At 35.5% G+C, this 26,375-nt stretch overlaps 1 protein-coding gene and 1 pseudogene across 13 annotated transcripts in view; one reads left to right on the top strand and one right to left on the bottom strand.

Annotated features, from left to right (window-relative positions):
- NBDY (negative regulator of P-body association) overlaps window positions 1–26,375 on the top strand; it is a 54,594-nt gene that overhangs the window by 5,492 nt on the left and 22,727 nt on the right. For 2 of the 12 annotated variants that reach the window (XM_081124911.1, XM_081124917.1), the window contains exons 3-4: window positions 12,355–12,420; window positions 14,376–14,463. The exons of 7 other annotated variants lie outside the window; for them this stretch is intronic. The gene's annotated coding sequence lies outside the window, so the exon portion shown is untranslated. Of the gene's footprint in view, window positions 1–8,249; window positions 8,337–12,354; window positions 12,425–14,375; window positions 14,464–26,375 lie in introns of those variants that run through there. 3 more of the 12 variants (XM_081124912.1, XM_081124913.1, XM_081124910.1) reach the window with 3 other exon arrangements.
- Window positions 10,609–10,846, bottom strand: LOC308551424 (large ribosomal subunit protein eL39 pseudogene; annotated as a pseudogene). The gene has a single exon. The product of its transcript is annotated as a large ribosomal subunit protein eL39 pseudogene (transcript).

Below are 26,375 nucleotides of genomic sequence, written 5' to 3'. Positions count from 1 at the left end.
TTTATTGCAGTATAGTTAACATTAATAAACTGTTAACAGTCCACATATTTAAAATGTACAATTTGGTAAGTTTTATCATATCGATGAGACCATAATCACAGTCAAGATAATACTGCACATTCTCTTGGGGCTCCCTTTTAATCCTCCTCTCCCACCGAACTTCCTGGGTTGCTCAGCTCCATTCCACAATTTATAACCTTGATCTGTTAAGGAGACTATGCCAGGTGTTGAACCAGAACACTCCACCTTCTAGATGGAACTAATTGCTGCTTCTTGGTGCCGTTTAGTGCGTTCCTCTATATCTCACATTTCCTGTAAAGTGGAATGCATATTTAGAGGCCTGATGAAATCATGTTATGCATTTTGAACTTAAAATAGTATATGTATTTCATAAGGCATCATATCAAAGACACTTAATATCTGGTTGACCCAACTATTTTTATTTTACCTTTTTTGATACCAGTTCTTACTTGTTGTTGCATTTTTATTCTTTGCTTTTTTTTCAGTTGTTAAAACAGATGTTCTTTTTGTTCTTTTTAAAATTTTTTATTATTGAAAATATTATAGATGTCCCCCATTTCCCCCTACCTTTGCACCCCTTCTCCTAGCCCCTGCCCCACCCCAGGCCTTCACCACACTGTTGTCTGTGGCCATGGGCTATGCATATAAGTTCTTTCGTTAATCGCTTCCCATCTCCCCATGCCCCTCCCCTCTGAGATCTATCAGTCTGTTTCATGCATATATTTCAAATGGACAATGTAAGCTGTAATCTTTTTTCCCAACTTTATTGAAATATATTTAACATATAACATTTTTTTAAAAAATATATCTTTATTGATTTCAGAGAGAGGAAAGGAGAGAGGGAGCGAGAGAGAGAGAAACATCAATGATGAGAGAGTCATTGATCGAGCCCGCAACCCGGGCATGTGCCCTGACCGGGAATTGAACCCCGATCGCCTGGATCCTAGGTCGACACTCAACTGCTGAGCCATGCCCGGCTGGGCAACATATAACATTTTTAAGTTTAATGTGATGATTTGCTATACATATATATTACAGAATGATTAGCACAATAAGGTTATTTAATACATAAATTATCTCACATAGCTACCACTTTTTGTGTGTGCTTAGAACTTTTAAAATCAACTCTCTTAACAGCTTTTAAACATACAATAGAGTATTGTTAACTATAGTCACTGTTCTATAGTATATAGTACTATACTATGACTATAGTTATATAACTCTATATAGTTAAATATACTATAAGTGTACTATTTACTATAGTATAATGTACATCCTGTTGTACACTAGATCCTGAGAACTTGTAATAATTGAAAATTTATACACTTTGACCAACTTCATCCATTTCCCCCACCCTCCCACCCCAGAAAAATCTACTCTCTGTTCTATGAGTTTGGCATACTTCTCTTTTTATAAATTTTTGTTGAAGTATAATAGTCATGTAATATTATATTAGTTTCAGGTCTACTACATAATGATTCAACATGTATATACTTTACAATGTGATCACCACACTAAGTCTAGTAACCCATCTGTCATCATACAAATTATTACAATGTCATCGACTCTATTCCCTGTGTTGCACACTATATTCCCCATGGCTTATTTATTTTATAACTGGAAATTTGTACCTTTTATTCCCCTTAACACTTTTCACCTATCCTCTAACCACCCACCCCTCTAGCAAACATTAGTTTATTCTCTGTATCTATGAATGTTTTTGTTTTGTTCTGTTTGTTTTGTTTTTCAGATTCCACATATAAGTGAAATAATAAGGTATTTGTCTTTCTCTGACTTATTTCACTTAGCAAAATACTCTCTAGATCCATTCATGTTGTAGCAAATGGCAAGATTTCATTCTTTTCATGACTAAGTAATATTCCACCATGTATATGTCAAATCTTCTTTATCAATTCATCTATCAGTGCAGACCTAGATTGCTTCCATATTTTGGATATTGTAAGTAATGCTGTAATGAACATGGAGGTGCATATATGTGTTCATATTTGTGTTTTCATTTGTTTCTGATAAATTCCTAGAAGTAGAATTGCTAGGTTGTATGCTAATTCTATTTTTAATTTTTTGAGGAACCTCCATACTGTTTTCCATATAGGCTACACCAATTTACCATTCCACCAACAGTGCATGTTGTTTCCCTTTTCTCCTTATCCTTGCCAACACTCGTTTGTTGATTTATTGATGATAGCCATTCTGACACATGTGAGGTATAACCTTATTGTGGTTTGGATTTACATTTCCCTGATGATTGGTGATGTTGAGCATCTTTTCTTATGTCTGTTGGCCATCTGTATATCTTCTCTGGAGAAATGTCTTTTCATATCCTCTGGCCATTTTTTGATTGGGTTTATCGTTTTTGTTACTGAGTTGTATGAGTTCCTAATATATTTTGGATATCAACTCCTTATTGTGTATATCATTTGTGCATGTCTTCTCCCATTCAGTAGGCTGTCTTTTTGTTTTCTTGATGGTTTCCTTCACTATGCAGAAGCTGTTTTACAAAGTCCTACTTGTTTCTTTTTGCTTATGTTTGCTTCTCTTGAAGGGACATATCCAAAAAGATATTACTAAGACTGATGTCAAATATACTAACTATATTTTCTTCTAGGACTTTTATAGTTTCAGGTCTTACATTTAAGTCTTTAATCTATTTTGAGTTTATATTTATATGTGATGTAAGAGAGGGGTACAGTTCCCTTTTTTTTTTTTTTTTTTTGCATCTGTTTGTCCAGTTTCCAAACACCACTTGTTGAAGAGACTGTTGTTTCTGCATTGTATATTCATACTTCCTTTGTCTCAGGTTAGTTGATCATATAAGCAAGGGTTTATTTTTGAGCTGTCTGTTCTGTTCCATTGATATATGTGTGTTGTTTGTGTGTGTGTGTGTGTGTGTGTGTGTGTGTGTGTGTGTGTGTGCGCCAGTACCATACTGTCTTGATTATTATAGCTTTGTAGTATAGTCTGAAATCAGGGAATATGATACCTCCCACTATGTTCTTCTTACTCAAGAGTGCTTTGACTCTTTGTGGTCTTTTGTGGTTCAATATAACTGTTAGGATTATTTTTTCTAGTAATGAGAAGAGTGTCATTGGTATTTTTATAAGGATTACGTTGAATCTGTAGATTGCTTTGGGTACTATGATCCTTTTAACAATATTAATCCTTCCAGTTTATGAACACAGTATATCCTTCCATTTATTTGTGTCCTCTTTGTTTTCTTTCTTCAATGTCATGTAGTTTTCAGAGTGCAGGTCTTTCACTTTGGTTAAATTTACTCCTAGTATTTTTTTGGTACTATTGTAAATGGGATTATTTTCTTAATTTCTCCTCTGATCATTTGTTAGAGTATAGAAATGTGATGGATATCTACATATTGATTTTTGTTTCCTGTTACACAACTGAATTCATTTATTCTATTAATTTTTGGTGGATTCCTTAGGGTTTTCTATATATATTATAATGTCATCTGCAAATAGTGACAGTTTTACTTCTTCCTTTCCAGTTTGGATACCTTTTATTTCTTTTTCGTGTCTGATTGCTGTGGTTATGACTTCCAGTACTATATTGAATAACTGTGATGGGAGAGGGCATCCTTGTTTTGTTCCTAGTCATGGAGGAAAAGCTTTGAGCTTTTCACAATTGCAAATGATGTTAGCTATGGACTTTTCATATATAGCCTTTATCATTTGAGGTAACTTTCTTCTGTACCAATTTTGTTGAGAGTTTTTATCACAAATAGATGTTGACTTTTGTGAAATGCTTTTTTTGCACCTGTTGAGATGATCATATTACTTTTATCCTTATTTGTTGATGTGGTGGATCACATTGTTTTGTGGATGTTGATCCACTCTTGCATCCCTGGAATAAATCCCACTTAATTGTGGTGTATAATCCTTTTAATGTTGAATTTGGCTTGCTGGTATTTTGTTGAGAATTTTGGCATCTATACTCATAAGGAGTATTGGCCTGCAATTCTCTTTTTTTATATTGTATTTTTCTAGTTTTGGTATAGAATAATCCTGGCTTCTTACAATAAGTTTAGAAGCATTCCTTCCTCTTCAAGTTTTTGGAGTAGTTTGAGGAGGATAGGTATTAATTTTTCTTTAGATGTTCTGTAGAATTCACCTGTGAAGCCATTTGTTTTTTGGGAGGTTTTGATTATTACTTCACTTCCATTGCTAGTAATTGGTCTGTTCAGATTCTCTGTTTCTTCCTAGTTTAGTCTTGGCAGGTTTTATGTTTTTAGAGATCATTGTATTTCTTCTAGGTTGTCTGATTTGTTGGCATATAATTCATAATATTCTTTAATGATCCTTGTTTTGTGGTGTTGGTTGCAATATTCCCTCTTTCATTTCTGATTTTATTTATTGGGCTCTTTTTTCTTGAGTCTTGGTAGAGGCTTGTCAATTTTATTTATTCTTTCAGATATCCAGCTTTTAGGTTCATTAATCTCGTCCATTGCTTTTTAGTCTCTATTTTGTTTATTTCTGCTCTAAACTTTATTATTTCCTTCCTTCCGTGTACTTTGGGTTTTGTTTGTTTTTCTTTTTCTAGTTTCCTTAGGAATAAAATCACATTGTTCATTTGGGATTTTTCCTGCTTCTTGTGGTAGGCCTGTATAGCTATAAACTTTTCTCTTATAACTGCTTTTGCTGCATTCCATGAATTTTGTAAGGTTGTGTTTTCATTTGTCTCAAGGTAGCTTTTGATTTCCTGCTTAATTTCTTCTGTGATCCATTGTTTTTGATTAGTACTATGTTTAATCTCTACATATTTGTGTGTGTTTTTTAGCTTTCCTCCTGTAGTTGATTTCTAGTTTCATGCTGTTGTGGTCAGAAAATAATATGCTCAATATAATTTCAATCTTTTTCAGTTTATTGAGACTTTTTTTGTGGCCTAGTATGTGGTCTATCCTGGAAAATGTTCCATGTGCACTTGAGAAAAATGTGTAATCTGCAGTTTGGGGATGAAATGTTTTATAAATGTCTATTAAGTCAATCTGTTCTAATGTGGCATTTAAGACCATTATTTTCTTATTTTCTGTCTGGATATCTATCCATTGAGATAAGTAGGGTATTAAAGTCTTCAACTATTATTGTATTACTGTTTTATTTTCTGCCTTTATGTCTGTTAATATTAGCTTTATATACTTGGGTGCTCCTATGTTGGGTCTATATATATTTACAATTGTTATGTCCTCTTCTTAGACTGACCACTTTGTCATTATGGAAAGTCTTTCTTTATCTCTTTTTACATTATTTGTTTAAAAAGTATTTCATCTGAGATCAGTATTGCTCCTCCAGCTTTCTTTTTGTTTCTGTTTGCATCGAATATCTTTTTTCATCCCTTCACTTCAGTCCATTTGTGTTTTGATCTAAAGTGAATCTCTCGTAGGCAGCATATAGGTGGGTCTTGTATTTTTGTCCATTCTGCCACCTTATGCCTATTGATTGGCGTATGTGGTCCAATTACATTTAAAGTAATTATTTATAGGTATGTGCTTATTGCTATTTTGTTAATTACTTTTTGGTTGTTTTGGTTGTTCTTCTCTGTTCCTTTCTTCTCTTGATCTCTTCCCTTGTAGTTTGTTGGTTTTCTTTAGCATTTTTTGGAGTTCATATTTCTATTTTTGATGTGTTTTTTGTAGTTTTTGGTTTGTGGTCACCATGAAGTTCATGTGTATTAATCTATATTTATAGGAGTCCATTTAAGTTTATAGACATTTAAGTTTGGGTGCATTTTAATAGGACTGCATTTTTACTCCCAATCCATACTTTAAGTTTTTGATGTCATATTTTAGATCTTTGTATTTCCTGTATTCCCTAACTACTTATTATAGCTATAGTTAATTTTGCTACATCTGTCTTTTAATCTTCAATTTCTATTTTCTTATTTCAGGTAGAGTATTCTAGAGTGTTTATCAGTACTTTAAATATATCCTGTCTACTCCTTTCTGGCCTGTAGAGTTGCTTCTGAGAAATCAGCTAATAACCTTATGGGGTTTCCCTTGTATGTGACTTGTTTCTCCCCTCTTGCTGTCTCTATATCCTTAACTTTTGTCATTTTAATTACAATATGTCTTGGTTGGCCTCTATGAGTTCTCTTTTATTGTTGTTAATCTTCTCTAAGATATTTTTCCATTGATTTTTCAGAGAGTGGAAGGGGGTGCGAGAGAGAGAGAGAGAGAGAGAGAGAGAGAGAGAGAGAGAGAGAGAGAGAGAGAGAGAGAGAAGAAACATTGATGTGAGAGACACATCAATTGGTTGCCTCCCGCATGTGTTCCAACCAGGGCCTGGGATGGAATCTGCAACCCAGGTACGTGCCCTTGACTTGGGAGTCATACCTGCAACCCTTCAGTGCACAGGCCAATGCTCTAACTACTGAGCCATGCCAGCCAGGACTAGTTTCATCTTTTTTGGAGTTCTGTGTGCTTTCTGGACCTGGATGTGTATTTTTTTTTTCTACCCCAGGTTAGGAAACTTTTCAGGCATTATTTCTTCAAATAAACTTTCTTCCCCTTTTGCTTCTTCTGGGATCCCTATAATATAGATTTTTGTGTGCTTGATGTTGTCCCAGAGTTCCCTTAAACTATATTTGTCTTTGTGTGTGTGTTTCTTTTTGGTGTTCTCATTGGGTGATTTCCACTATTATACCTACCAGGTCACTAATTTGTTTTGTATTTTCTTACCTGCTGTTGGTTCCTTTTGGTGATTATATTCTTCAGCCCTGATTGGTTCTTTATTATATTTTCTAACTCTTTGTTGAATTTCTCTCTGAATTCCTCTATTTTACTCTCAATGTTTTGTGAGCATTTTTATGACCATTACTTTGAATTTCTTATCAGGCAGTTATTTATCTCTTATTTCATTAGGGTTTATTTCTGGACTTTTTTCTTACTCCTTTATTTGGAACGTATTCCTATGTTTTGTTATTTTCTTTGACTTTCTGTTGTTTTTTTTCTGTGAATTAGATAGAGTAGCTTTCTCTCCCAATCTTGATAAAATGATCTTGTATTAGACTGAGTGTGCAGGGTGGTTTTGGCAGGCCATTTGGAGTCATATTGGGCACATGCGACACCTGATACACTGCTTGGCTGGAGCTTCAGCATCCTTGGTGCAGGGTGGCCCAGTGCATTTGCACTTGCAGTGGCTCTCTGTTAGTATAGTTGTCCTTGCTGAAGTGGGCCCCCGGTGGTCTGCTCCAGTGTGTGTATATGCAGTAGTATCTCAGCTGTCTGAGGCAGGTACAGCCTCTGGGCAAAGCAGCCTAGTACACATATGCATGCCGTGACCCCTTCTTGGTCTGGCTTTCAGGGCCGGAGCAAGCTCCTGGTGAGTCATCCCACTGTTGGTATATGCAGTGGCACCCTGGATATCCTGGGCCAGATTGAGAATAAGCTGGGAATGTCCTGCAGCAGCTTTGCAGGTCTGCTGAAGCACCTGGATAGATGTCCGACCTGTGTTATCCCGGTGGAAGGGGAAGGTTAACAATGGTACTCATCACCACCTTCAATTCTGGAGAGGTCTCACAGATTCCAGAGAGCTTTTGTGGTTCCCCAACTTTCTTCTGCAGTTTCTCTTTCTAGTTTGATGTGCAGAAGCTGTTCGGTCAACCTTCAGTTGTCAAGAAGAATTGCTCTGTATGTAAGTGTATATTTGGTGTGGTTTGTGGGAGAGGCAGGTTCAGAGTCCTCTTCTACTCCATCTTGGACCTGCCTCCAATCCCATACTGTTTTGACTATTATATCTTTGTAGTGTAGTCTGAAATTTGTGTTCCAATAGTATAATCTAGGCCATGTTCCAATTTGACCAGTTGTCCCAATAATGTCTTTTATAGCTATTTTCTTTTCTTAGTCAAAGTTTTCATTCAGGGTGATACATTGCAGTTCGTTTTCGTGTCTCTTCAGTTGTCTTTAATCTGGAACAGTACAACTTATCTTTGTCTTTCATGATATTGACAATTTAAAAAAACATAAGAAAATTATTATGCCTCTTAGTTGAAGTTTGTGTGCCATTTTCTCATTATTATATTTTGTTTTTGCATTTTGGCATGAATACCAGAGAGGTAATGTTGTATTGTTCTCAGAGCATCGTATCAGCGGCACATGATGCTGGTTTGACCCTTTAGAAGTAATGTTAACCTTGATTACTTGGTTAAGATAATGCTTGCTAGATTCAGCCACTATAAAGTTACCATTTTTCTCTTTGCAGTTAATGATTTTGCTGGGGATACTTTGAAACCGTGTGAATGTCCTGTTTCTCATCAAACTAAAATCCACTGGTTTGATAGCCATGATGGTTTTTGACTGAATCAATTTTTATATGATGGCTGCAAAATGGTAATTTTCAAACTGCATAATTTTTACTGCATTTATTAGCTTGTACTCTACTTCAAGGAAGAGATTTTGTTACTTTAGTTCATAAATATCCTATTTCTATCATTTTTTATTATTCATTTTCCCATATTTATCCAGTGGCAACCAACTCAAGCTGGTGTCCCTGGCTTTTAACATGTCCCCATCATTCTTTGATACATACTTTGACCTCCAAATATTTTTACTTTCTTGCTTTCAGGCCTGTCTTACATTTCCTGCTTCATTAATCATTTCTTTGTGGAAAATCATTTCCTCTAATGGGAAATAGTATTTAGAAACCAAGACATGGGTACATGAATATTTTTTACCTTAACATTTTGTTATTCTTTTCCTTTTAATTGAACATAGTACAGACATGGTTTATATGATACTGGTAATTTAATATTTGTTGAGGTGTGTATTATAGAGAACATGATCAATTTTTAAATGTTTTATGTGAGCCTGAAAAGATTTTGTATATTCCAATTATTGCATGTAGGGTTCTATAAATGTCTATTAAACTTATGATTATTCTTCTATATCACCATTAATGTTGTTAGTTGCTAAATCTATCAATTATAGAGAAAGTAATTTTTTTCTTTCTATTGAATTTATGGGGGTGACACTGGTTAACAAAGTTATACAGGTTTCAGGTGCATAATTCCACAACACATCATCTGTACACTGTATTGTGTGTTCACCACCCCAAGTCTCTGTCCATCACCATTTATCCCCCCATATCCTCCCCCCCTCCCCCCGGCAATCACTGCACTGTTGTCCGTGTACATGAGTTTTTTCTTTCTTTTTCTTTTTGCTCAATCCCTCCATCTGCCCCCACCCAGCCCTCCAACCACCTCCCCCACCCCAGCTTTACAGCTGTCAGCCTGTTCTCTATCTATGAGTCTTTCTCTGTTTTGCTTAAAATCTCCCACTGTGATTGTGGATTTGTCAGATTCTTATAATTTTGTAAATTTTTGATCTATATATTTGAGGCTTTTTTATTATATGCATAAAAGTCTGAAATAGATACATCTTTTATTATTTTTAGTGACCTGTTTTACTTTTTGCATGTAAAAAGTCTCTTTTGTTTGACAGACTTTCCTTTGTTTGGATGGTATTTCTTTTTCCATCCTTTTACTTACTCACTTTTTTCTTTTATTTTTCAGAAAATGTTCTACCAACAAAAGTAAATGCATTGAGTTCTTTCTGAACTTAACAGCAGGATCTATAATTAGTAGAAAAGATAAGCTTTATATCTCCAAACATTATTTGTCTTCACCAGCTTTTTAAATAAAATTTTAACTTTTTAGACATTCTTTGGGTTGATCCACCAATTCTTTATTTTGCTACATATATCTCTTTATAAGTATGTACACGCACACTCACTTTGTTTTTGCTGAACCATTTGGAAGTAACTTGCAGATACCATGGAACTTCAGCTCTAAACATTTAAGTGTTTATCTCCTAAGAACAGGAATTACAGGGTTTTTTTTAATATATCTTTATTTATTTCAGAGAGAGGAAAGGAGAGGGGGAGAGAGAGATAGAAACATCAATGATGAGAGAGTCATTGGTCAGCCACCTCCAGCCCAAAACCCAGGCATGTGTCTCCCCCGGGAATCAAACCCCGATCTCCTGGGTCCTAGGTTGACGCTCAACCGCTGAGCCACGCCCAGCTGGGCAAATGGGCATTACTATTATCACACTCAGAGAAATTTAACATTAATACACCACTATTATCAATATACTGTTTATATCAAAGTTCCCCAATTGTCCTAACAATTTCCTTTATCATTTTTTATTTGTTTTGATCCAGTATTCAGTCAAGCATCATGCACTGTATTTAGTTGTCATACCCTTTTGAGGTTTTTTAAAATCTAGTATAGCAACTTCTTTTTCTTTTAATTTTTTATAACATTGGCATTTCTAATGAGTCCAGATAGCTGTGCTGCCTATGTTTCACATTCTGAACTTGTCTGTATTCCTGTAATTAAGCATTTTGAGCAAGACTACTGTGGTCCTTGTTATTACATCACATCAGAAGGCACAAAATGCCAGTTTGTCCTATTCATCATCATCATTATTATTATTATTATCATTATTTTTAAAAGGTCTCACATTTATTACTGAACCAACCTACTATTGCAGAAAAAAAAATCAAGACAAAAATCATGCTTCCAGTAATTTCCCAATTAAAATGCCCAACTGTCCAGACAGTAGTGATCTTTTCAGTCATTTAAAGATGTAGGCAACCTAGATACGGCATAAACATGTGAGCCATCTCTCATGTGTGATTCCTTATAGACCCAGTTTGGTTCTTCTCCAATGTCTCCTCTTGGAGTTGTACTTGATTTTATTACCAGTTTTCATCCAAATCCATTGGGGAGTGGGCCAATTCTGCTTTTGTTTCTTGGCCAGGAACCTCTTGATCATGAAAGTCTTGTGAGGAGTCATGGTGAAGGAGCCCGCCCAGGGGTGGCTCAGCGGTTGAGCGTCGACCTAGGATCCGGGCGATTGGGGTTCGATTCCTGGTCAGGGCACATGCCCGGTTGCGGGCTCGATCAATGACTCTCTCATCATTGATGTTTCTATCTCTCTCTCTCCCTCTCCTTTCCTCTCTCTGAAATCAATAAAGATATATTTAAAAAAAAAAAAAAGTCATGGTGAAGGAGAATCAACCACACACAACACGCTGGTGGAGAAAGCAAAAGAACTTATTTAGTGGCACTCTGTCCCATTCATTATTAATGATACTAATTTTGTTGACCTTTTAAAAAGACTTTAAAAAGCAGTTTTAAGTTCACAGCAAAATTAAGAGGATGTTACAGAGTTTTCTCATCTTCCCCTTGCTTCTACACATGCATAGCCTGCTCTGTTATCAGCAGAGTGGCACAAATGATGTCACAATTAATGAGCCTACGTTGACAGGTAACCACCCAAAGTCCATAGTTACACTATTGTTCACTCTTGGTGCTACACATTCTATGGGTAACAACAAATATATAATGACATATTTATCATTATAGCATCTACAGAGTATTTCACTCCCTTGAAAATTCTCTATGCTCTGCCTGTTCATCTCTCTCCTCTCAGCCCCTGGCAGCCACTGATCTTTTTAGTGTCTCCATAGTTTTACCTTTTTCAGAGTGTTTTATAGTTGAAACTATACAGTATGTAGCCTGTTCAGGTTGATTTATTTTGCTTAGTAATATACATTTCAGGTTCCTCCATGTCTTTTCTTGTCTTGATAGCTCATTTGTTTAGTAACATTCCATTGTCTGTACCAATTTATATATCCATTCACCTGCTGAAGAACATTTTGGTAGCATCCAAGTTTTAGCAATTATGAATAAAGCTACTGTAAACATCCATGTGCAGGTGTTTGTGTGGATATAAGTTTTCAACTCCTTTTGGTAAATATCAAGAAGCACACTTGTTTATGTTTACATTTTTATGTTTATAATTGTATTTATATATATTTATATACACATACATATATAAATACATATACTGCACATATTTTTTCTGAACCATTTAACAACAAGGTGCCTCTTGATTCCTAAATATTTCAGCATGTATTTCCTAAAGATCTTAGCTATTTTAACAAATTATGCTAATAAATGTCTTTTCAAGCATAAAATAGAAAAAAAATGATCCAGGATCCAATGTAGAATCATATATTGCATTTAGCTGTCATGTCTGTTTAGTTTTCTTTAATCTGCAATATTTTCTTAGACTTTCTTTGTCTAAGAAAAATATTTTTTGAAGATGATAACAGTTATTTTATAGCATGTACTCCAATTTCAGTTTATCTGATGTTTCCTCGTGATTAGATTTAGCTTATACACTTCTGTCAAGGAATACCACTGAAAGTATGTTTTGCCCTTCACAATATATTGCATACTAGGAAGCACTTGGTGTCAAATTGCTCTGTAACTTGAACTTTTAATTTCTTGTTACAGAATGCTGTTGAGGAGATTTCAGGATGTAACGCTTTGATGCCCTTTGGTGAATTCATGGATAGCTAGGCAGGTACTTTATACTTTTCCGTTAGGAAACAGTCACATATTTTTGGACATAGGCAAAATTATACTTTATAAATAGCACCACATTCCTTGTCTAGATTACCTCTATGTAGAAGTGCTCATCATTAAAGGTAGTGCTCTTGTCTATTCTGCCATCATATTTTCCTGCCTCAGAACATTTGCTTAGCCTTGCTGTTTTTCTCTTTCAGAAGAGTTTTGTCAGCAGCTTCACTTGTAGTCTTCTTAACCACCTTTCTCTGTGAAGTTAGCCAGTTTTTTCCCTCTCCTTGCATGCAGACCTTTCTGCAGTATTATAAGAATGATCATTTTTAAAAGGAATATATGATATGATTAAGTTCTTTTCCTGATAATCTTATTTCCTGACCTTTTATCATATCACCTCAGTCCTTTATCTTTCGTGGAAGTTCACCAACTTTCCTTGCATTGATTTTGTATTTTTTTAATGTTTTTATTGACTTTAGAGAGAGAGGCAGGGAGAGGGAGAGACCAAAACATCAATGAGAGAGAGAAACATCGGCTGCCTCCTGCATGCCCCCTACTGGGAGTAGAGCCCACAACCAGGGCATATGCCTTGACTGGGAATTGAACCCGTGAACTCTTGGTGCATGGGACGACTCTCAACCACTGAGCAACACCGGCTGGGCTGGTTTTGTATTTTTTTTAAATTGCTATAACAAATTTACTACAAAATTAGGGGCTTAAAAACAACACATTTATTATCTTACAGTTCTGTAGATCAGAAGTCTGGTATGGATTTCATTGGATGAAAATCAAGGTGTGACAGGCTGCATTCCTTCCTGGAGGCTCTAGGGGGGAACTCTTTATGTTACCCATTTTGTTTTTGGCAGAATTCAATTTCTCCCTGTTTCCTCACTGGCTGTTCTCAGCTTCTAGAGGTCACCTGCATTATTTGTTTCATGTGTGTGTGTTTTTAAATATGCCTTTACTGATTTCAGAGAGGAAGGGAGAAGGAGAAAGAGAGAGAAACATCAATGATGAGAGAGTCATTGATCGGCTGCTTCCTGCACATCCCCCACTGGGGATCGAGCCCATAACGCGGGCATGTGCCCTGACCGGGAATAGAACCGTGATCTCCTAGATCATAGGTTGATGCTCAACCTCTGAGGCATGCCAGCTGCGCCACCTGCATTATTTGGCTTATTATGCCCTACTTTCATTTTCGAAGCCAACAACTGCAGATTGAGTCACTATCATGTTAGAATTTATCTATTTCCTTTTTTTCTAAGAGGTATAAGGTTTAGAAATTTATGTAATCTAGGAAATGTGTATATATTTAAATAGCATTGGACTAAAAAAGATATAGTCATACTAAGAGAATGTAACATTATTTTTCTTTTAAAAGGATGGTAATATAACTCACTTTTGAGGAAAAATAATAGTGAATAGAGGTATTTTTATGTTGTTATAAGACAGTCTTTTCTGAAATCACAAAATCTGGGTTCAAATATAATTTCTTTTTTTTTTAAATTCTCACCTGAGGATATTTTTTCCACTGCTTTTCAGAGAGAGTGGAAGGAGAGAGAGAGAGAGAGAGAGAGGGAGAGAGAGAACAGTGTGAGCGAGACACATCAATTGGTTGCCTCCTGCACGTGCCCAGACTGGGGTTGGAGATCAAACCTGCAACCAAGGTACACATGCTTGACTGGAATTGAACCTGAGACCCTACAGTCCTCGGGTTGACGCTCTAACCACTGAGCCAAACCGGCTAGGGCCAAATATAATTTTTTCATTTTCTGATTATATTACCTGAAGCAAGTCATTAAACATCTGAGTTCAATTTTCATCTCTGTATATAAGGATAATAAATATCTGTAACATTTGACTCATAAGCTATTATGAAGGTCAAGCGACATAATTAAAATAAAAAGACTGTGTGCATGTAACAATATATTAAGATAAATCTATTGCAATTTTAGTTTGGGCAGAACTGTCAAATCAGTATGTATCAACTCCTCCAAGCTTTCAAAGTCAGCCATGACACCAGTGTACTTGACCTGCAAAAATGTGAGTGAAAGCTAGTTTTGTGACTATTACTCTCAACAATAAAGAGTGTATATAAGGGTCTACATGAATAATAGATGCAGAATTTTTTCCACAAGTGGACTATATGTACCCATGCGCTCTGATAAAGGTGGAAATTGATGTGTTTTTTAAATATAGGTAATACTGGTTTATGACATTATATATAAGTTTCATGTGTGCAACATTATAATTCAACATCTGTATTTACTACATAGTGCTAACCACCAAAAGTATAGTTTCCAATCCTCACCATAAAATTGACCCTTTTTATCCGCTTCACCCTCCCTCCATTTCCACTTTACCTCTGCTAAAGAATGATCTGTTGTCTGCATCTATGAGTTTGTTTTCATTTTATATTCCACATATGGGTGCAGTCATATGGTATTTATCTTTTTCTCCTGGACTTAGCATGATACACTCAAGGACCATCCATGTTTTCACAAATGGCAGGATATCACTTTTCTTCATGGCCAAATAGTATTCATATAAATATACATACATATATTTACATATATGTATATATACACACACATATATATCTATCACATGTTTTTAAAATTTTATTTGTCTATAAATACCTATATTGTTTCCATATCTTGGCTATTGTAAATAATGCTGCAGTGAACATAGGGGTGCATATATGTTTTCATATCAGTGTTTTCATATTCTTTGGATAAATAACCAGAAGTGGGATAGGTGGATCATATGGTAGTTTTAGTCTTAATTTTTTTGAGTAATCTCCCTATATAGTTTTTCATAGTGGCTGTACTAATGTACATTCTCACCAATAGTATATGAAGGTTCCTGTTTCTCTGCATCCTCTTCAACGCTTGTTTCTTGTCTTTTTGGTGATAGTCATTTTAACAGGTGCAGTGATATCTCATTGTGGTTTGCATTTACATTTCCCTAATAGTAAGTGGTGTTGAACATCTTTCCATGTGCCTGTTGGCCACCTGTATGTCTCCTTTAGAAAAATCTTTATTCAGAGAATCTGCTCCTTTTTAATAGAGTTGTTTGGGTTTTTGTTGTTGTTGTTGAGATGTATACGTTCCTTATATATTTTGGATATTAACCCCATATATTTTGGATGTATGGTTTGCAAATATAGTTCTCTATTTCTAGGTGGCTTTTTCATTTTGTTGATAGTTTTCTTTGCTGCGCACAAGCTGTTTAGTTTGATGTAGTCCCATTTTGTTATTTTTGCCTTTGGAGTCAAATCTACAAGAACACTTCTGAGACCAACATCAAGGAGCTTACTGTCTATGTTTTATTCTGTGTTTTAGGGTTTCAGGCCTTATATTCAATACTTTAATCCATTTTTAGTTTTTTTTTGTGTGTGTGTATAGTGTAAGATAGTGGTCCAGGTTCATTCTTTAGCGTGTGGCTGTCCAGTTTTCTCCACACCATTTATCCTTTCCTCATTTATATTCTTGGTTCCTTTGTTGTAAATTCATTGAACATAAATGTATGATTTTATTTCTGAACACTGTATTCTGTTCCATTGATCTATGTGTCTGTTTTAATGTCAATACCATACTCTTTTGATTACTATAGCTTCATGATAAAGTTTGAAATCAAGAAGCGTGATGCCTCCAGCTTTGTTCTGCTTTCTGAAGATTGCTTTAACTATTGGGGTCTTTTGTTGTTCCATACAAATTTTAGGATTTTTTTCTATTTCTGTGAAAAAATGCCATTGTATTTTTGCTAAGGACTGTATGGAATTTGTAGATAGATTTGGTAGTAGGGATAGTTTCACAATATTTATTTTTCCCATCCATTAACATTGATTATCTGTTTATTTTTATCTTCAGTTTTTTTCAGAAGTGTCTTATAGTTTTTAGTGTACAGGTATTTCACCTCAGTTAATTTTATTCCTAGACGTTTTATTATTTCTGATGCTTGTAAATGGTATTATTCTATTAATTTCTCTTTCTGATGTGTCATCATTAGTGTATAGAAACATGACGGGTTTTTGTATATTGACTTTGTATTCTGCAACATTATTAAATTTGATCGTTAGTTCTAAAAGTTTTGGGTGTCATTTTAAAGATTTTTTATTTTAATTTTTTATTAACACATAATTGACATACAATATCGTATTTGTTACAGGTGTACATCATAGTGATTGATATTTATATACATTCTGTAATGATCCCCATGGCAAGTCTAGTTACCATCTGTCACCATGAAAAGTTATTATAGTATTATTGACTATATTCCCTATTCTGTACTCTACATATTCATGACTTACTTATTTTATAACTGAAAGTTTGTACCTCTTTGTCCCTTCACCTATTTCGCTCCCCAACTTCTCTCCCCTCTGGTAACCACCAGCTTGTTTCTCTGTACCTGTGAGTATATTTCTGCTTGGTTTTGTGCATTCATTTGTTTTGCTTTTTAACTGAACTTCCATGAAATCATAATGCTATTTGTCTATATGTGACTAACTTCACTTAGTCTAGTACCGTCTGGGTCCATCCATGGTACCACAAATAGCAAGGTTTCATTTTTTATATGGCTAAGTAATATTTCATTTTATATGTATATATATGTATATATATAATCTTCCTTATCCGTTAGTCTGCTGATGGACACTTAGGTTGCATCTATATCTTTGCAATTGTAAATGATGTTGCAATGAACATAAGGGTACATATATCTCTTTGAATTAATGTTTTTCTTTTCTTTGTATAAATACCCAGAAATGGAATTGGTAGATTGTATAGGAGTTTTAGTTTTCATTTTTTCAGGAATCTCCGTACTGTTTTCCATAGTGACTGCACTATTTTACATTATCACCAATAGTATACAAGGGCTCCCTTTTCTCTATATCATTGCCAACAGTTGTTATTTTTTGACTTTTTGATAATAGCTATTCTCACAGATTTGAAGTGATATCTCTTTATGGTTTCGATTTGCATTTTCCTGATCATTAAGGATGTTAAGCATTTTTTTATGTGCTTGTGGGCCATTTGTATGTCTTCTCTGAAAAATGTCTATTGAGCCCGGCCGGGCATGGCTCAGCGGTTGAGTGTCGACCTAGGATCCAGGCAATTGGGGTTCGATTCCCGGTCAGGGCACATGCCCAGGTTGAGGGCTGCAGCCGATCAATGACTCTCTCATCATTGATGTTTCTATCCCTCTCTCTCCCTCTCCTCTCCTCTCTCTCAAATCAATAAAGATATATTTTTAAAAAAAAGAAGAAAAAAAAAAGAAAAATGTCTATTGAAATCCTCTGGGAGAGGGGGTGGAGGGGGAGAGAGTAACCAAAGAATTTATATGCATATATGCACAACCCAAGGACACGGACAATGGTGGGGAGAGTGACTGGGGAGGGGGAAGGAATGGGGTGGGGGAAGGGTCATTGGGGAGAAAAAGGGACATCTGTAATACTTTAAACAAAAATAAAAATTATAAAAAAATAAATAAATTTAAAAAAAGAAAAAAAAAGAAAAATATCTATTGAAATCCTCTGACCTTTTTTTAAACTGGGTGGTTGTTTTTTTAATATTAAGTTGTGTAAGTTCTTTATATATTTTGGATATTAATCCCCTATACGATATATGATTTGCAAATATATTTTCCCATTTAGTAAGTTATCTTTTATTTTGTTGGGGGTTTTTTGTTTGTTTTTTTACTGTGCAAAAGATTTTTATTTTGATGTAATCTCATTTGTTTATTTTTGCTTATTGTTACCTTTGTCTGAGCAGACTGGTCCAAAAAATATTGCTAAGACCAATGTCAAATAGCATACTGCCTATAAATTTTTAGGAGTTTTATGGTTTCAGATCTTACATTCAGGTCTTAAATTTACTTTTTTGTGTGTTTTTTAATTGTTCAAAATATTACAGATGACCCTTTTTCTCCCCATTGACCCCTTCCACCCCTCCTTATTTTGAATTTGTTTTTATACATGGTGTAAAATAATAGCCTAGTTTCCTTTACTTGCATGTATCTGTCCAGTTTTTCCAACTTTATTTACTGAAGAAGTTCTTTGCCTCATTGTATATTCTTGCATCTTTTGTCATAGTTTTTTTTCCTTTCAGTTCAATGGTTTATTAATGATTTTTCTAATAAAATTCTACTTCATGATATATATATTTTTAAATTTATCTTTATTGTTGAAAGTATTACAGATTTCCCTCTTTTTCCCCCATTGATCCCCTCCACCCCGCATCCACCCCACTCCCAGACCTTAGCCATACCAATGTCTGTGTCCATGGGTTATGCTTGTAAACATATAAGTTCTTTGATTAATCTCTCCCCATCCACTCCCCCACCCCCACATTCTCTCTGAGATCCCTCAGTCTGTTCCATGCTTCTATGTCTCTGAATCTATTTTGTTCATCAGTTTATTTTGTTTATTACATTCTACACATGAGTGAGATCATGTGGTACTTGTCTTTCTCTAACTGGCTTATTTCACTAAGCATAATACTCTCCAGTTCCCTCCATGCTGTCCCAAAGGATAGGAGATCTTTCTTTTTTACAGCTGCATAGTATTCCATGTGTAAATGTACCAAAGCTTTTTTCTCCACTCATTTACTGATGTGCATTTGAGAAGAGTGTATATTCTGCAGCTTTGGGGTGGAATGTTTTATAAATGTCAATTAAATCCATCTGAAGTAATGTGTCATTTAAGGTCACTGTTTCCTTGTTGATTTTTTGTCTGGAAGACCTACCCAGTGAAGTCAGTGGAGTGTTAAAGTCTCCTAGCATGACTGTATTGCTGTCAGTCTCTCCCTTAAATTCCTCTAGAAGTTTTTTTAGAAATTTAGGTGCGCGTATATTGGGTGCATATATGTTTATCAGGGTTATATCCTCTTGTTGGATCGATCCCTTTAGTATTATGTAGTGACCTTTCTTGTCTCTTGTTATGGTCTTCATTTTGAAGTCCATTTTGCCTGATACGGATATGAGTATTGCTACTCCAGCTTTTTTTCATTTCCATTTGCATGGAAAATTTTTTTCCATCACTCTCATCCTGCTTGAGTCTTTTGTTTTGAGGTGGGTCTCTTGAAGACAGCATATATTTGGGTCATGTTTTCTATTCCATTCAGCCACCCTATGTCTTTTGATTGGAGCATTTAATCTATTTACTTTTAAGGTTATTACTGACAGATACTTATCTATTGCTATTTTAATTTTTTATGCCTATGTTTCTCTCTATATATTTCTATTTCTAATTACAGCAGTTCCTTTACATTTACTGCCATGCTGATTTGGTGGTGATAAACTCCTGTAGCTTTTTTTTTTTTTTCTTTTTGGTCTGGGAAGCTTTTTATTTCACCGTCTATCTTGAGTAATAGTCTTGCTGAATAGAGTAGTCTTGGTTTCAGATCGTTGCTTTTTATTACCTTGAATACTTCATGCCATTCCCTTCTGGCCTGTAGAGTTTCTGATGAGAAGTCAGCTGACAGCCTTATGGGAGCTCTTTTGTAGGTAATGGGTTGCTTTTCTTTAGCTGCCTTTAAGTTTCTCTCTTTATCTTGAATTCTTGGCATTTTAATTATGATGTGTCTGGGCATGGGCCTCTTTGGATTCTTCTTGCTTGGCACTCTCTGTGCCTCCTGAACTTGTGTGACTTCTTCTTTCACCAGGTTAGGCAAGTTTTATGCCATTGTTTCTTCAAACAAATACTCTATCCCTTGCTTATTCTCTTCCTCTTCTGGCATTCCTATAATGGAAATATTGTTACATTGCATGTTGTCCCACAGTTCCCCTAACTGTCCTCCTGCTTTTTAATTGTTTTCTTTTTTTGGATCTCTGATTGAGTGATTTTTTTTCTACCTCTGTCTTCTAATTTGCTGATCCTATCCTCAGCTTCCTCTAATCTGCTGTTTATTCCTTCCAATGTATTCTTTATTTCTGCTGTGTCATTCTTAGTTTCCTTCATAGTTTACATATCTTTTTTCATGCTGTTGAGCATCTTTACAATCAGTATTCTGAACTCTGCATCTGATAGATTGCTTATCTCCATTTCATTTAGCCCTTTTCCTGGAGACTTCTCTTGTTCTTTCATTTTGGGCTTGTTCTTTTGTCTCCCCATTTTGGCTGCCTGTTTGGGCTTGTTTCTATATATTGGGTAGATCTGCTAGGACTCTCAGTCTTTTTGGAGGGTCTGTGGTGCAGGTCAATGTTAGACGCAGTTTGTGACTGGCCCTGAGTACCCTGTTTGGAGCTATCAACAACCCTTGGCTTGAGGTCTCCTCTGCTGGGCTGCGTGCGGTTGGACTGGACCAAGATGCACACCAAAGTCTGCTTTTCCAAGGCCTGGGTCCAGAAACAGATCAGGCAGAGATTCAAGGCACTCTGAGGTCTGCCTTTGCCTGCAGGCTGATTAATCTGATTCTCTTAATGAGCCTTGGCTGTAGAAACTCCTCTGGGTAAGGCTAGAGGTTTTCCAGTAAGGTGGGGCAATTGCTTCCCACTCAGGCAAAAGCAGCAAAATATCTGCATGAGAAACATGTCCTCTGCAGTATGGGGGAATGACAGCACAGGAATCCACAGGGGTACCCTCTGAGCTCTATCTCCAGAGCCCACAACCCTAGGTCCTCCTCACACAGCTCCAGTCCACTCTGCCATCCCTCTGCTGTAGCCCAAGATGAGTGGCTGCACATGAAACTTTGTGTGTTGGCTCTTTAAAAGGGTGCCTGCATTTCCAGCCATCTTTCCCTGGCAGATGGAAACCTGACTGCTTTTCACAGCCAGATGTCATGTGGGCACCTTTCTCAGTTCTGGTGCTCTTGGCTGGGAAGCCCAGCCTAGGGTATAGGCCCCAGAGTCCTCAGTGGGAACCCCCCACAGCTGAGATATCCCTCTGGACCTTCAGCTGCTGCCTGTGGGAGCCCAGCCAGCCCTCTCATGCCTCTGAACTTCCTACCAGTCTCTATGTGGTCTCCTCTTTTCTTCCTTGGTTATGAGGGTGCTCTCCAGCTAGTCTTCAGTTGCAGTTGGTTATTCTGGTTGGTTTTTCTATATTTTAGTTGTAATTCCAGTTTTGTCCCAGGAGAGTGTCAGTGTAGCTTCCACTCAGCCCACTACCACCTTTAATCCTCTTTGGTTTGGTGTTTTAATCCATTCAGGCACTCTGTCTTTTCCTTGGAGAATTTAGTTCATTTACATTTGAAGTAATTATTGATAGATATGTATTTGTTGACATTTTGTTATTTTGGGGGCTGTTTTGTAGTTCCAAAGTTCTATATGTCTTCTATTGCTGCCTGCTTTTCAAAATTTATTCTTTTCTCTAATGGAATTGGTTGATTCCCTTCTCTTTATTCTTTGTGAATCTACTATAGCTCTGTGGTTTCCATGAGGTTTATATAAAGCATCTTATAGATATAACACTCTTTTATGAATGTAACAACTTCCATCACACACAAAAACTCAATCTTTTTACTTCCCTCTATTTTATGTTTTTAAGGTTACAATTTATTTTTTTCCTATTGTGTATTGTTTAATAATTATTGTGGCTATAGTTATTTTTAGTAGTTTTTTCTTTATCATTTATACTACAGTTAAGTGGTAACAATCCACTATGTTACGGTATTAGAGTATTCTGAGTTTCACTATATATATACCTTTACCAGTGTGTTGTTTATTTTCACGTTTCCGTATTCCTAATTAGTATCATTTTATTTTAGTTTGAGGAACTCCATCATTTCTTGTATGGCAGATCTAGTGGTGATGAATTCTCTCAACTTTTGTTTGTCTCTCCTTCATTTATGAAGGAAAGCATTGTTAAGTTAAATATTCTTGAGTGACATTTTTTTTTTCTTTCAGTAACTTGAATATATAACCCATTGATATCTTAATGGGGGTTCCCTTGTAAGTTACAAATTTTTTCTCTCACTGCTCCTAAGATTTTCTATCTTTGATTTTTCACACTGTTAGCATAATACTGTTTGGAGAAGATACTTTTAAGTTGATTTTGTTTAATGACCTTTTAGCTTCATGAACTTCGATATTCAAATCCTTCCCCAGATTTGGGAAAGTCTTGGCCATTATTTCTTTTCACATATTTTCTTTATTTGTTTATATTAATTATAAACACTAATAAATATAGTATTCTGAAACACTAATATTTCACAAAGTGGTTCTTTTGATTTTATATTATAGATCATGTAGGCTTTCTTTACTGTTTTTTTCTTTTTCTTTTTTAAAATTGATTTTAGAGAGAGAAAGGGAGGGGGAGAGAGAAACACATCAGTGTGAGAGGGAAACAATGATCACTTGCCTCCCACACACACCCCAACCTAGGATCAAACTCACAACCTGAGTGTGTGCTCTGAACGGGAATTGAACCCACCACCTATTAGTATGTAGGACAACACTCCAACCAACCGAGCCATACCAGCCAGGGCTCGTTACTGTTTTTCATTCTTTTTCTTTTAAAGGTCCTTTCTTCTGTGTTAGAGTCTGTCTTCTGCATAATCAAGCCTGCTGTTGATGCTCCCTATTGCATTTTTCATTTCATTCATTGTATTCTTCAGCTCTATCATATATGTATGGTTCTTTTAAAAATTATTTGTATTCTTTTGTGGGTTCCAGTGCTGGCATCTTTAAATAGGCTAGCCTCAATTATATCTTAATATTTTCTGTGACTTCTTCATTCTCTATCCAAATAGTTTTCTTGGATTGACCTTGGGTTGGTTTGTGTTCCATATTCCACACATCATTCTTCCTTATTTCTTGGTAGATCTAAGGTGAGTCTCTTAATGTAGAACTGTAAAATTAGGAAACTGCAGTATAACTCAGAGAGACACATTTTAAAAATACAGCTTTCTGAGGAAGCAAAACCAATAATACCCAGGCTTGAGTTCAGCCAAACCTGCAGCCTTCCTGGGCATCAGTTTCCACATGGGTGACCTCACAAGGTAATTGAAAGAGCCAAGAGAAACAGTGGGTATACAAGTGGTTTATAAAGTATACACTCTTTAGTGTGCTGTGCACATGGGAGGAAGGTGGAGATGAAAAAATTGTGACAATGATGATGATAAAATTGCTGGGTTTTTGAGGTTAAGAGGTGTGAGGAAAAAAGAAGTGGAGTAAGTAAAGGCAAACCTTTGCCTCCTCTATTTAATACATGGCCTGTGGCTGCTGCTGCTTGAAATGAAAGCAGTGACGAAATGTTGAGGGAGTCGGAAGGGGTTCAGCTTAAGAACAAAGGCAACCTAGTTGATAAAAGACAGAGCCTTTGAGTCCAGTCTGCATTTCATCTTCTGTATTCTGTTGCTGGCCTGCAGAGCTGATGTATCCTGCCTTTTTGTCCCTAGAGTTTAATTTAATTTAATTTAATTTTTGTTTTACTTATCCCCCAACCACCTCCCCCTTGGCAACCATCGGCTTGTTCTCTGTATCTATGGGTCTGTATCTGTTTTGTTTATTCGTTTAGTTTAGTTTTGTTTATATTCTACATATAAGTGAAATCATCTGATATTTGTATTTCTCTGTGTGACTTATTTCACTTAACATAATACCCTCTTGGTTTATCCATATTGTCACAAATGGCAAGATTTCATTCTTTTTCAACTGTTGAACAATATTCCATTTTACCTATACCAAATCTTGTTTATTTCTTCATCTAGTGATGGACACCTAGATTGCTTCCATATCTTGGCTGTTGTAAATAATGCTGCAGTGAACATACAAATGCATATATCTTTTAAAATTGCTGTTTTTGTTTGTTTGTTTTTTCGGATAAATACCCAGAAGTTCTATTGCTGGGTCTGTGGCAGCTAGATTTTAATTGTTTTGAGGAATCTAAATAATGTTTTCTATAGTGGCTGTACCAGTTTACAATTCCACCAAAAATGTATGAGGGTTCCCTTGTCTCCACATCCTCACCAGCACTTATTTGGTGATTTTTTTGCTTATAGCCATTCTGAGAGTTGTATGGTTGCATTTGAGTGGTTTTGATTTGCATTTCCCTAGTGATTAATTATGTTGAGCATCTTTTCATGTGTCTGTTGTTCATCTGTTTGTCATCTTTGGAGAAATGTCTATTAAGGTCCTCTGCCCATTTTTTAATCAGATTGTTTGTTTTTATGGTGTTAAGTTGCATGTGTTTCTTACATAGTTTGGATATTAACCCTTTACTGGCTATGTCACTTGTAAATATCATCTCCCATTCAGTAGGTTGTCCTGTTGTTTTGTTGATGCTTTCCTTCATTATGCAAAAATGTTTTAGTTTGATATTGTATCATTTGCTTATTTTTTCTTTTGTTTCCCTTGCCTGAGAAGACATATTTAAATTGTATTACTAAGATTGATGTCATAAAGTTTACTGCCTACATTTTCCTCTAGGATTTTTATGGTTCAGGTCTTACATTTAAGTCTTTAATCCATTTTGAGTTTATTTTCCTATATGGTGTAAGAAGTGGTCCAGTTTTTTGTGGGTTTTTTTGCATGTATCTGTCCAGCTTTTCTAACAAACTTATTAAAGAAACTCTCTTTACCCCATTATATAATCTTGCTTCTATTGCCATAAATTAATTGACCATGTAATAGAAAATTTATTTCTTGGCTCTCTGTTCTATTCCATTGTTCTATATGTCTGTTTCTATGCCAGTACCATACTGTTTTGATTAATGTGGCTTTGTAGTATAGTTTGGGGAGCATTATACCTCCAACTTTGTTCTTCTTTCTCAAGATTGCTTTAGCTACTCAGGGTCTTTTGTGCTTTTATATAAATTTTATGATTAGTTTTTCAAGTTCTGAGAAGACTACCATTGACATTTAAGTAGCAAGGACATTTTAACAATATCAATTCTTTGAATCCTTGACCATGATATATCATTCCACTTATTTGTGTCCACTTTGATATCTTTCTTCAGTTTGCAATAGTTCTCAGAGTACAGGTCTTTCACCTCCTTGGTTAAATTTATGTCTAGATATTTTATGCTTTTGATGCAATTAAGATTGGGATTGTTTTCTTAATTCCTCATTTTGATTGTTTGTTATTGGTATACAGAAACAGAACAGATTTCTGTATATTGATTTTGTATCCTGCTACTTTACTGAATTCATTTACTAGTTTTAATAATTTTTTTTGGTGGAGTCTTTAGGATTTTCTAGATACAATATCATGTCATTTGCAGTTATTAACAGTTTTATGTCTTCCTTTGCAATTTGGATGTTTTTTATTTCTTTTTCATGACTAGTTGCTGTGGTTAGGACTTCTAATACCATGTCAAATAGAAGTGGTTATAGTGGGCATCCTTGTCTTGTTCCTGATCGTCAAGGAAGGGGTTTCTGCTTTTCACCATTGAGTATGATATTTGCTGTGGTTTGTCATATATAGCCTTTATTATATATGAGGTATGTTCCCTCTGTACTCACTTTATTGAGAGATTTATTATAATAGCATGTTGAATTTTATCATGCTTTTTTGCATCTATTGAGGTGATCATATAATTTTTATTCTTTTTTTTAATATATTATGTTGATTGATTTACAGATGTTGATCCATCCTTCCATCCCTCAGATCAATCCCTCTTAGTCATGGTGTATAATTGTTTTCATATGTGGTTGAATTCTGTTTGCTAATATTTTTTTGAGAATTTTTGGATCTATGTTCTTTAATGGTATTGGTCTGAAATTTTCTTTTTTAGTAATGCCTGTGTCTGCTTTTAGTATCAGTGTAATGGTGGTTTTATAGAATGGGTTAGAAGTGTTCCTTTATCTTCAATTTTTTGAAATAGTTGAAGAAGGATAGATAATAACTTTGGGTTTGTTTCTTCTTTTTTAGCTCTTTTAGGTGTAAATTTATTTTTTTTTAATATATCTTTATTGATTTCAGAGAGAGGAAAGGCGAGAGAGAGATAGAAACATCAATGATGAGGGAATCATTGATTGAGCCCACAACCTGGGCATGTGCCCTGACCTGGAATCGA

The sequence above is a fragment of the Miniopterus schreibersii genome (genome assembly GCF_964146895.1).
Source record: "Miniopterus schreibersii genome assembly, chromosome: X".
NCBI classification, from domain to species: Eukaryota; Metazoa; Chordata; class Mammalia; order Chiroptera; family Miniopteridae; genus Miniopterus; species Miniopterus schreibersii.
Note: the sequence above shows the minus strand (reverse complement) of the source record. Positions and strands in the feature narration are given on the sequence as shown.